This window comes from Ornithodoros turicata, unplaced genomic scaffold (assembly GCF_037126465.1).
Source record: "Ornithodoros turicata isolate Travis unplaced genomic scaffold, ASM3712646v1 ctg00001301.1, whole genome shotgun sequence".
NCBI classification, from domain to species: domain Eukaryota; kingdom Metazoa; phylum Arthropoda; class Arachnida; order Ixodida; family Argasidae; genus Ornithodoros; species Ornithodoros turicata.
In genome coordinates, this window is record NW_026999543.1 from 1 (window position 1) to 11224 (window position 11224).

The 11224-nt window shown below is 47.2% G+C and overlaps 2 long non-coding RNA genes across 2 annotated transcripts; both read right to left on the bottom strand.

Annotated features, from left to right (window-relative positions):
• Nucleotides 1–2919: 2919 nt before the first annotated feature.
• On the bottom strand, nucleotides 2920–6461 carry LOC135376796 (uncharacterized). The gene is made up of 3 exons (XR_010417859.1): nucleotides 6346–6461; nucleotides 5029–5153; nucleotides 2920–3171 (listed from the first exon to the last, which is right to left on the bottom strand). It is a non-coding gene; the product is annotated as an uncharacterized LOC135376796 (long non-coding RNA).
• Nucleotides 6462–10287: 3826 nt separating this feature from the next.
• Nucleotides 10288–10935, bottom strand: LOC135376790 (uncharacterized). Its single transcript, XR_010417849.1, has 3 exons — nucleotides 10863–10935; nucleotides 10662–10789; nucleotides 10288–10584 (listed from the first exon to the last, which is right to left on the bottom strand). It is a non-coding gene; the product is annotated as an uncharacterized LOC135376790 (long non-coding RNA).
• Between the last annotated feature and the right edge of the window lie 289 nt (nucleotides 10936–11224).

Below are 11224 nucleotides of genomic sequence, written 5' to 3' on the forward strand. Positions count from 1 at the left end.
CCTCTGTATTAAGAGTGTTTTTCTCCTTGCATGTCCAGAGCTGTCCTAACTTGCCCAGGACATGCCATGATGACGTCACAGCTGACGTCACAGGATGTCCGGAACTTGTGGTCATAGCTGGGATGCTTTGCAACCTGCCTCTGTGCTCCGTCGCCCGGCGATGGTCAGCGGCCTTTCCGGGCCGCTTCCTTCAAGATGGCGTCGTTGATCTTCAACTAAACTCCTTCTCTCCACTCTATCTCTATCTATTTTTTATTTTTTATGACCCACGTTTATCCAGAAACGCACAGGGTGGTCTGGACACTAGTTAGACGCTCCCCAATTAGTGTGATGACTCATTGGATGATGCTGATTAATGTGGGGGGTCCCAATTAGCTCTAATTGCTAATTAATGGCGTCCAGAAGCTTGTAGCGTTTCCGGATAAGCGTGGTCAGTACTTACTACTGTCAGTTGTGTGTTACTTTCTGTATTTCCCCCTCTAGCTAGGCCTCGATGGAATACACCACGCCCGAAAGCTCCAAAGAAAAAGCTGTACCACACCTAGTTCGTTTACCTGTCACATTGGCGCTCCCTACATGACCCAAAAGGCTGCTGAGCAGACCGCGATCCGCAATGAGAGAGACTGTACTATACCACGGCCTCCTGTATACTACATGCCTGCCCAATGAGGCAAAATCGTTCTTATAGGTTCGGAAACACGCACAGTCACAGGAGTGACAACGTTTGCCTGTCCTGTAAGCGTACGCTGCTATACAGCGCCTTGCGGAGATAAATGTCCTGGATGGGTACACGATGTTCAGCCTCCGTCATCGCTCGATAAGGCAGTGGTTATCGAAAGACTCCGCGGAAGTTAGCGTTCGTAATGTCTCTTTTTGGGTGCCGTGTCATATGTCTCCGCCTGTTAGATGCCACCGGTTCTAAAGTACGCTTTGTATCTAGGAGGACGACGTCATGACCGATAGTGCTGATATGGCGCACACACAAGTGGAACACGTACAAGGTGGTGATGGTGACGTGGAAGTTTCGACGAATCATGCTACACTTCTGTTGAAGACATTATTTGAAGCATTCCTTGTCATGGGCTGACACTGCTCTATTTGCAGGCCCCGGGCGTGCGATATCTGCAATAGGTCCTCTGCTCTACGAGGATGTATGATAGGCTGTAGAGAATATGAAACTATCTATTCACTTGTTGCATTTGTGTATTCGAGCCGAACCAGGTTGTCATATAGGCTGCCATCTTAACTTTTTATTAACTACGTCCCCCGTGGCGCGACATCAGAAAGTAAGCGCGGAAGTGAAGGTCATCATGTCTCTACATAGGGCATTGCTCCAGATATTAGCAAAAGCATCGCTTTCACTCTCGGCTAAGAGACGGTCCCAAAACAACGGCGTCTGCGCGGTTCCAGCACAAAACAAAAGGCGGTTAGAATGCCTGCCACAGAAAGGTTCCGGAACAGCTAGAGAGCATGCTGGATTATGCGGGCACAGAAAAGACAAGATACCAATGCACTTGAACTTGTAGCGAGAGACAAGGTATGGTTTTCATTAGGGATGTGCCAACCGAATCCTCGAATCCTAGGCAGGGATTCGAGATTCGCGAATCCGAATCCCATTGCCCAAAACCTAACCGCCAGAACCTAACCAGAACCTAAAACCGCGAATCGATCTTTCGAATCCACCAACCAATTCCAATTCAGACTGTGAGAGGCATATTCTGGGACAACACTGCGGACGTACCATGGGAGATGACTATGGACAAAAGGATCGAGACGAGGACAACATAGTCTCAAAGAAAAATTAATCCGACCGAGAACTTGAAATTAATTACAATCCATTCTTACGCATGTGTGAATGCGCGCTGACCCTCGATATGGCGTTCATCCATCAGTGCGACCACAGCCCTTGAGCCCTCGCGTGGCATAGTGGTTAGAATGATCGCCTTACGTGCAAAGACAGCGAGGTAACGCAGGTTCGAATCCTGTCTGTGCTGTCTGCGATTTTCGCAGAGCTTCTCGGTAGACTTTCACGACGAATGTCGGCACCATTTCCCTGAAATTTGCCCAGAAGCAGGACGATTACTGAATATGTACGCGTACTGTGGTCACTTGCACATATATCGCCAAGACTGTAGTGCTCCTCGGACGTTGCTTTTGTAACGGTGCTACACTGTAAAGTAACTGGTCATTGGCACTGTTGCATCAACATTACAATATTACATTCTTTGTAATATTGTTGCTGTAGAAGTACTCCTCGACCATAGACCATTCAGCCTGTCCAAAGTACTTGGCCCATGGAGCTCCCCTGCGCGTCGGTGCCGGGCTCTTCGCTCCCATTTTGCTTTCATGCAGGCCACTGGACTCCTCGAAGAGCTCTAAAGAGAACTCCGACCTGTCGTCGCTTCAATCTCACCATAATTCATCCTCTCATATTAACCACTGTGAAGTGGGGGTAGGGTCCTGTAGCTACCACGGGGAAACATCCCATGTCATCATCACTTCTTCATTTATGGTTGTTGTTGCTGTTGCTGTAATATTGCTGCAAAATATCGAAGCCGGTCTTTAGCAATGTCACACCAGCATTGCAGTGTCACATTTCTGCAATGTTGTTTCGATAACATTGTTGCAGCATAACGAAAGTGGTCATTAGCAACATAACATCAATATTGCATGGCGATATTGGTGCAATGTCAATGTCTTGACCCGAAATTTGTTTTTTTTATTAAACAAAGATATTAAATTCTGCTTCAAAACACTTTTCGGTTGAAGACTTTTTTGCCTGACTTTTTAAACTCTTTTTAAAGAAAGCATTCGGAAGATTCGAAATTCGTAGAACCTTCCTTGGATTCGGATTCGGATTGGGATTCGAGAAATTATGTATTCGGATTCGGATTCGGGAAATTCTGGATTCGTCTCATCTCTGGTTTTCATACATTTTATTGCGTGCTATTTTTCGTAACGAACGCAGTCGTTAGCTGTTGATGCATTTGAGGTGCTCACAACAATCTGGGTAAAAACCCCCCTCCGGTTCTAGACAGAGAGGAGGGATTGTACACTTGGTGATCTCGACGAGTCTGGCTGAGGCGTTGCACTTCACGAGACCACACCAATCGTACACCTTGTTGTAGCTGCTGCCATCCTTGAGTAGCGTACCGTAGTAGTCGCAGTCGCCTGAAATGGCAGAAACATGAACAGGACGGGACGCAGCTCACATCCCCCACCTTTTTTTGCCTTCTTGTTCCTATCATCATCATCATCGAAATACTCCCTGCACTCTAAGAAAAATAAGGAGTGCTTTTACTCCTTTTGGGGACTAAATGCATTGCCACAAAAAATAGTCCCTTTCGGGAGCAAATGCACGGGAGTAAATGAATGTCACAGAGTGCAGACTGCATTTCACGCGGTGCTGTAAGAGTCCCAGGTACGTAATTTGTGTGCATGCATGAAAGTACTTTGAAGCAAACCGTCAACCGTGATATATCGAGTTATAAATCTTGCGCCATGCATAGGGCACAATTTGCGAATAAAGTTGCGCTAACTGTTTCATACTCTGTGTGGCTGGAAACTTGCAACGTTGGCTAAGTTATACAGCTTTATGCCATCAAATTGACCAAGGGCACATATTGACGCATAGACTGTTGCATTCAGGAGACCATTCGCGAAGTTCAGTGACAATTTGTAGTCTTGGGGTGTAAATGTCGGGTTAGGGGACTAAAATGGGGAGCAATTGCAATCTAGGGGAGTAGAAGCTGCAATTACTCCCGTTTTACTCCTTCTTTTCTTAGAGTGTGGAACGCAAGCACCTTATAGCAAACACCTCCGTATGTTTATTTTGCGTTCTGTTCCTGTGGGTCATTTCAGAGCTCTTTTGACCTTTTTGAACACGATAGGTCTCGATCCTTATAGTGAAGGGGCAAATTATTTCAATCTCCACATCACCACCAGTGATGGGGTAGAGTTTAGCCCCTAGCGACGAAACTTCCCATTATAATGATGTTACCATCATAAAGTAGAGGAAAGAATAGCGGAGGCAAACTTTCGTCAACGGTGCGGGGAGTGGTTATTAGGGGCGGGTGAACGACTGTTGTACTTGTGCAGTTGTTGGAAATCAAGCTGCCTTATTGTTTACCCTGTGAAGTTATTATTTCGCATTACTGCCGCAAGGCAGAAGCTGTCCTGAGAAATATTGTTCACGTCGGACAAGCGGGTTGGTCGCTAACATTATCACCCCGTAATCTGTCCCGCACCCCTTCCCACCTGTCTATCCGTTCCTTCTTTCATTTTTTTATATATCCATCTCCCCACCCATATAACCATTACTCTTGTGAGGTTCCTGTTGGTGAGGTTTCTTGTCCAACGAGGCACTCGTGTTCGCTGTTGATATTAATTTTTGCTTGTACTACGAGGATTTTGAGTAACAAATCCCCACACAACAGCTGACAGCTCCATGTTTTCCTTTGATACACCTAATATAATGTAATATTCTGTATATGAATGTTTGGGTGCTTTAAAGCAACATATTCCGAACGCATACCAGAGCTAAAAAGCTCTCTCTGCCACGTGCTTCGTTATGTTGGTAGAGTCATCGCGCGAGATATTTAATGAACTTCCCATCCAGTTATTATTAATATTATTCAACCTCGGCTATTAAATTTAAGCACCACTTGACAATGTCACAGTCTTCACGTCACCTCGCCTTGCATACCCACGCATCACAATGTACTGAAAGTTCGAGTGTATAGGGGTGGCTGGCAGGCATATTATCAGTGCGACATTTCATTTCGCAGAACCGGCCAGGAAGAGAACATCCTTGATCTACCTATCCGCTCCTATGCACACGCCAGGTATTGGATCAGCCGGTATTACCCTTCTCCAGGCGTCCAAGAAGAATTTATAACTGTGCCCGTTAGCGAAAATAACGGGTCGGCACGATTAATGACCTGCGAACCCGTGCCTAAGCAAAACAAGGAACAATAAGAATTGCTTAATAAATTCACATATACAGCATCTCTTGCGCGACCAACTCACCGTTTTCGAGTGGGACACATTCCCAATGAATCTCCTCGGCAAAGTAATGAGGTAAGGAGAGAAGAGCCAGCAGAACGTGGAAGAATAAGGGAAGCGGTGCCATTTTGAGTTTTCTCCTCTCTCTCCTGTGGAATGAAGTAAGCGTTTTGGTTGCACTAAAACTATAATGCAGAGCAGTAAAAAATGAGGATAGAGTGAATACTGAAACTCTGAACGCGAACGGAACCGGGTTAGTGTCGAGCACAGAGGTGCAGGAGCAAAGGCGGAATTTCGAAGAAAAAGATATGACAAATAGAATAAAAAGTGGTTGGATGGAAACGTTTTTAACGTTTCCTGCACAAGCGGCAAGAGGGGGTAATAGATCTGCGGTGATGTTGATGACAGTGCTTCACAACATCCTCTATATATATTAACTACAAGAAAGATAAAGTTACGATCAACGTTCCAATTCTGTCCGTCTAATTCGTGCTGCCTATGCCAGTGAATGTACATAATAATAATAATAATGATGATAATAAACTCTGTAATAATAAACTCAAATTCCTATGCCCTCAGTATGCGCAAATATGCAGTTATACTACGCTCTATTGTCTAAGAAATTCCTCAAAAATACTGTAGAGCAGTTGAGAATTTAGCCATTTAATAGCCTGAGCCCTCAGCAGCACTCTTCAGTAACAATTTTCATCCCAATTAGGCACAATGTTTTTAAGATAATTTAAATGTAGAATTACGGGAAACACTGTGCCGAAGTGGTCAACAACTGCGCATTGCTCGTCAAACACGGTGGCAAAACCTACATTGCATGCGCATAACACTGTGTCTAAAACAAAAAGAAGTCCGCTACGTGCTGGCTACGTAGCCATCAGGAGCATCAAAGAAGTCGGGAAAATAGATCATTGTTGCTTGACAAGCCGGGCATTATTTCCCACCAGGCGCCGTTCCACCGTGGTTGTGACGGCAACTTAAAAACATTAGGTGTTCTCTGTCACCTGTACAGTTTGGTGTGCTGGATATACAAGCAATGAGCTGGTAATCTACGCCGTGAAGTTAAAATACCAGCTGCAGCTTTTCAAATGGTATCTCATTCCTAATGGCGAAATCGAATGCGGCGAAGGCGAAATCCCAGGTATGTGCTCATGCGACTGAACGGGAACTGGCAAAATCTTTGATACTAAAATTGGTAAGGAACTTAAATCGCGTAGGTCAGCGAAGGTCAGCGTAAAAATTTTGTTGCCTTTATGTACGCATTCTTTCTAGGTGCTTCTCCAAATCTCCACGTCCATTCCATATTTGCTGCGAAGTCTTCGAAAACCTTACCTTGATTTTGTACCTCAATTTCGGTCCGTTGATATTTTCGAACTGATCACGTTTGCGTCGAGAGAATGAGGCGTTTGTGGGTGCGCTTTCCTCAACTGCGGTAAAAAGGCAAAGAGAGCTACATATTTCATAGGACATATCGAATGTGATCGCAAACCGACTGACACAAAATGGTTGTCACGTTTAACATGCTTTTGCGCATAAATTATTTCCCAACAACTGATCTTGTCCAAATGGCTCCCGTCAGGCGGTGTTTGCTCTGTCTGTGTTCAAGCATCGTGGTCTTGAACATGCCATTCACCTAAAGAGAGGCGCGCATTTTTCTTTATTACGTGTCCGTTTCCAATTTGCGTCGCTAAGCTCTTCACCAAGTGTGAATCACTCGCAAATGTGTCAGCTTCCTCGACGGGGTTCCAATATACAATAAATTGTGCAGAGGAAGAGCAAGTTGACTGACAGTTTTCTTTTTCTTTTTTTCTATAATCAAACTCAAACTCAAACTTGACTGACGGTGAATGTCGATCCATTTCGTTTTCAGCTTCATAAATTCGTCCTACACTCTAAACCAGGTAACGCATATGTAACGGTTAAGTACCGCTTGGCCAAGAGGTACATTTTAATGTCGTCCAGACTTGTCCAGCGTCCTGGCGTCCTGGCTCTGGAGTCCAGCGTGTCTACCGCAACAAAACAGGTCCCCATTCCAGCAACGCATTCAAGTGTTGATGTCGAGTTTGATCGCCTAAGAACAATACGACGCCGAGCAGAGCGCCGGTTCCGTCGTTCTGGAAGTCAACAGGATTACCAGGAAGTATGTAGGCTTCGTAGCGTCATCCGAAAACACTTCCAGCGCCTGGGTCGCAAAAGCTGGAAGTCATTCTGTTCCACGCTTTCCCCTTATACACCTACAGGAAGAATATGGCAGATTGTTAAGACACTTAGTTGCCCTGTTGAGCAGGAGGCTGCCTTCAGACCTCTCGCGCTTCATCTGAAGATCTCAGAAATTACAGCTGGTGAAGAGCTCAGCTGTCTCCTCACACGGCCATCTTGCGCCTCTTCGACTGACGCCCACAAGCAATCGGTTGTTGATGCCCTTAGTGGTGTTGATTTTGGCTGCATGGCTTGTGACCCTGTCATGGACCTGGAATTTACCATCAACCAGTTGCAGTCAGCAATCTCCCACTCTAGGAAAGGATCCTCACCTGGGGCCGATGGGATTACGTATCAGGCCATAGCCTCCTTAGGGGATGCATCGCTTGAAAAACTGCTGTGCTTCATTAATGACTCCTGGAGAACTGGTGTCGTGCCTGACGTATGGGAAGCGGCTCGAGTTATCCCAGTTTTGAAGCCAGGGAAGTCGCCAAGGGAACTGGCTTCGTTTCGTCCCATTAGCCTCACAAGCTGCTTGGGCAAGGTAATGGAAAGGCTAATATTGGACCGCCTTGACTGGTTTCTGGAGTCCCGGGCGCTCCTACACCCGGCGCAGGCAGGTTTCAGGAGAGCTCGTTGTACAATGGATTGTGTCTTGAATGTGGTAAGCCACGTAGAACACTCTAGATCGGGTGGTCTACTAACCGTGGCAGCATTCCTTGATATTAAGCGAGCCTATGACACTACAAGCCACGACCATGTACTCCATGAGCTTTTCTCCCTGAGCGTTACTGGGCGAGCTCTCAGGTGGATAGCCAACTATCTACGTGGTAGAACTGTCTTTGTGATGACTTCGGATGGTGAAACGTCTCATCACAGCACAACAGCAGGAGTCCCACAGGGCGGGGTCCTCAGCCCACTCCTCTTCAATGTCGTGATGGTTGCTCTACCAGCTCTCTTGCCACGGGGCGTCAACATCACCTTGTACGCTGACGATATATGCATATGGACATCCGGCAAGCAGTGGCCAGCGCTACAGCGCCGCTTACAGTGTGCCCTTGATGTTGTTGCTGCTTTCCTGGAAAACAGAGGCATGGACCTCTCTCATGAAAAGAGTGTTTTTTTGCCTTTTACTCGCCGTCATTTGAAGAACTTTCAGCTTCATATAGGTGGGAATGTCGTGCGGCGTGTTACACACCATAAGTTTCTTGGTGTGGTTCTTTACCGCTGTCTGTCCTGGAGAGCAGAGGTTCGTTGTCTGAGTGGTAGAGCTGAGTCTCGACTGAGTGTCCTGCGATACCTCTGTGGTGCCCGCTGGGGGCTTTCTACAAGGGCATTGCTTGGTCTGCACCGGTCCCTCATACGACAAATGTTAATGTACCATCTTCCAGTGTTGCATAGTCTTTGTCCTTCGTCTGAACAAGTGTTGGAAACCGTCCTTGCAAAGAGCATGAAACAGTGCCTTGGTGTCCACAATTCAACGCCAACTGCCCCTGTCATGGCTGAAGCCAAGGAGCCTTCGCTCGTCTTTATGCGGACGGCACAATCTCTTGGGCACTGCATGAGGCTCTCCACTCGCCACTACCGTCACACATTAGTGCGCGACATTCTTCGGCGACCAGCATCCGGGTACTGCCAAGCTGTTTTAGCTCACCGCAGCCTCATTCCAAACCATAAAAAACTGGTTCTACCCGCAGTCCCTCCATGGGCCCTTCAGGCACCATCTGTGCATCTCAATGTCCCTGGCCTGACTTCCAGAAAATTGGCTACAACAATTGTTCTTCGCCAACTCACCCTGAGTCTGCTTCATGGCGATGGAGGCAGAATTAAAATCTTTACTGATGGCTCATCGACACAGACCGGCTCTACCTGTGCATTTGTAATCCCTGAGCTGTCGATTGAACGAAGCGCTAAGCTGTCTCACCCGACGTCGGCTGCTGTGGCCGAGCTGCATTCCATTCTTATGGCGCTTTCCTTCATCGTGCCCCGTCAACCACCGATGCACTGGACCATATACAGTGACTCCAAAACCGCCCTCCAAGCTCTGCAGTGCACCCTGGGCTCGAGCTCCCTCGCTCTACTGGTGTGTGACGTCCTCAGGGAGTATCCATGTGCTGTCACACAGACACATAACATCACCTTGCAGTGGATCCCAGGTCATTGTGGCGTCCCTGGGAATGAGGCTGCCGACCTACTCGCGAGACGGGCTCATGTGGCACGTGGCGTACCGACGCACCCTACGTATTTCACCCAAGCGGACGCGAATCAAGCAGTTGGTACTCTTATGAGACGTCTGTGCAGTGAACACTGGCGCAGAAGTGTCCCTTCTACGTCGTTCCTGCGCAAGGTGGACCCAGATCTCCGTTTTTATATGCCGTCAGCGCTTCCTCGACCCATCACGTCGCTCATCTACAGGCCTCAACGTGCCATACAGTGGACGACTTTTGTTTAAGCTCGGCATGGTCCCGTCCCCCAACTGCAGTCTGTGTGATGTAGTTGAGGACGTGGATCATATACTCCAAGACTGCCCGAGGTACAGTGCACACCGATGTACCCTTCTGTCATCCCTGTCTCGCCTGGATAATCGGCCATACTCCACCGAAAAGGTTCTTGGGTGCTGGCCAGCAAATCAGCTCATACCTGCCATGCGCTCCCTTGTGCAATTTCTCGTCTCGACGGACCTCTTTGACACATTGTGACGCTCTTTGTTTTTAGTGCCTTGAAACTTCGCTTTTGGTGCCAAGCTAGGTGATGATGTTCTCATTTATTCTTTCAAAGCGTTTCAAAGCGTCGAGGTTAGTGTAGTTTCCCTTTCTTTTATTAATAACGCGTCCTGGAGTAGCCAGTCCCGAGTGGCTCGAGACTACCATCTCAATTTTTTTCTTTTAAAATCAATCAATCAATCAAGAGGTACATTTTCTAAAAAATGTACCTCTTAATTTTAAGAGATACAAGCGCCCTCACATGCGGTACATGTAACGGATAGCGCGCAGCGATTTAGGCCTACCCGTCGGGGTGGTTCCCCTCCTCTACGATATATTAACAGCCCCAGGAAGCAACGCTGTACGACAAGTATCACAAACAAATACCTTTATTCGAAAATTACATCCATTTCAGGGGTGATGCTTGTCCATCGCGAGCGTGCATTGTCATGACCCACAAACGCCGAACAGACTGGGCGCAACGTGTATGGATGAACGCTGACCACTGCATCTCTCCTTCACAGTTGCACCTGCTCTGTGGTCACGCTTCTTTATCTCTTCCACACCTTTGGATTGCTGTTCTTCCCCAACTTCCATTTCTTCCGCAGAACGTAACACCAACCACAGGAGATGACTGACTCACCCATTCACGACATCGCCTGGACGTAACCTAGGAGAAAATACCCCCCCCCCCCCAATGTAGAAAAATCCAACAAACGAAATAGCTTGCCTGAAAAATGTGCCTACTTGCTTGTGTAACCCAGGTGTAAAGTGCAATCTAGGCTTCTCTACGCATCAACGTTCGTGCATCAAGCGCAAAGTTCGCTGTCTCCGTCCCTCAGTCGTTTTGTCCAGCCTGCCGGAGATCAGGACCACTGGGAATCAGAGCGAAGATGAACGAAAATGCGTCGTGCGGACGAATAATTACTTCATAGATATAATACGCACCTTAAATGACTCCAATCTTGAAAGCGTCGAACGAGTTTCTTCAAAGGCCGAGCAGACTCGTCCTCGCTCCCCGACGTCTCAAAACAAACTGATTTGCCAGCGGTTGCAAGAAACGCATTCTTCCCAAACGTGCGATCCCTCACGGTCACAGGTTCTAGTTATTGCACTTCTTTGATAGAATGATAGTGCTGATCCATTACGGCGCTGCTGCATAAGAAAATTTATTGACTGGTATTCGGAATCACGCGAAATATTTTTGCGGCGCATGGAGATCGTGAGAAGGCGTTCGTGCTCATGCGCCGGAAACACGCAGTACACATGATGTACAGCAGCTGCTACAGATCGCGCTTAAAGGGTACCTA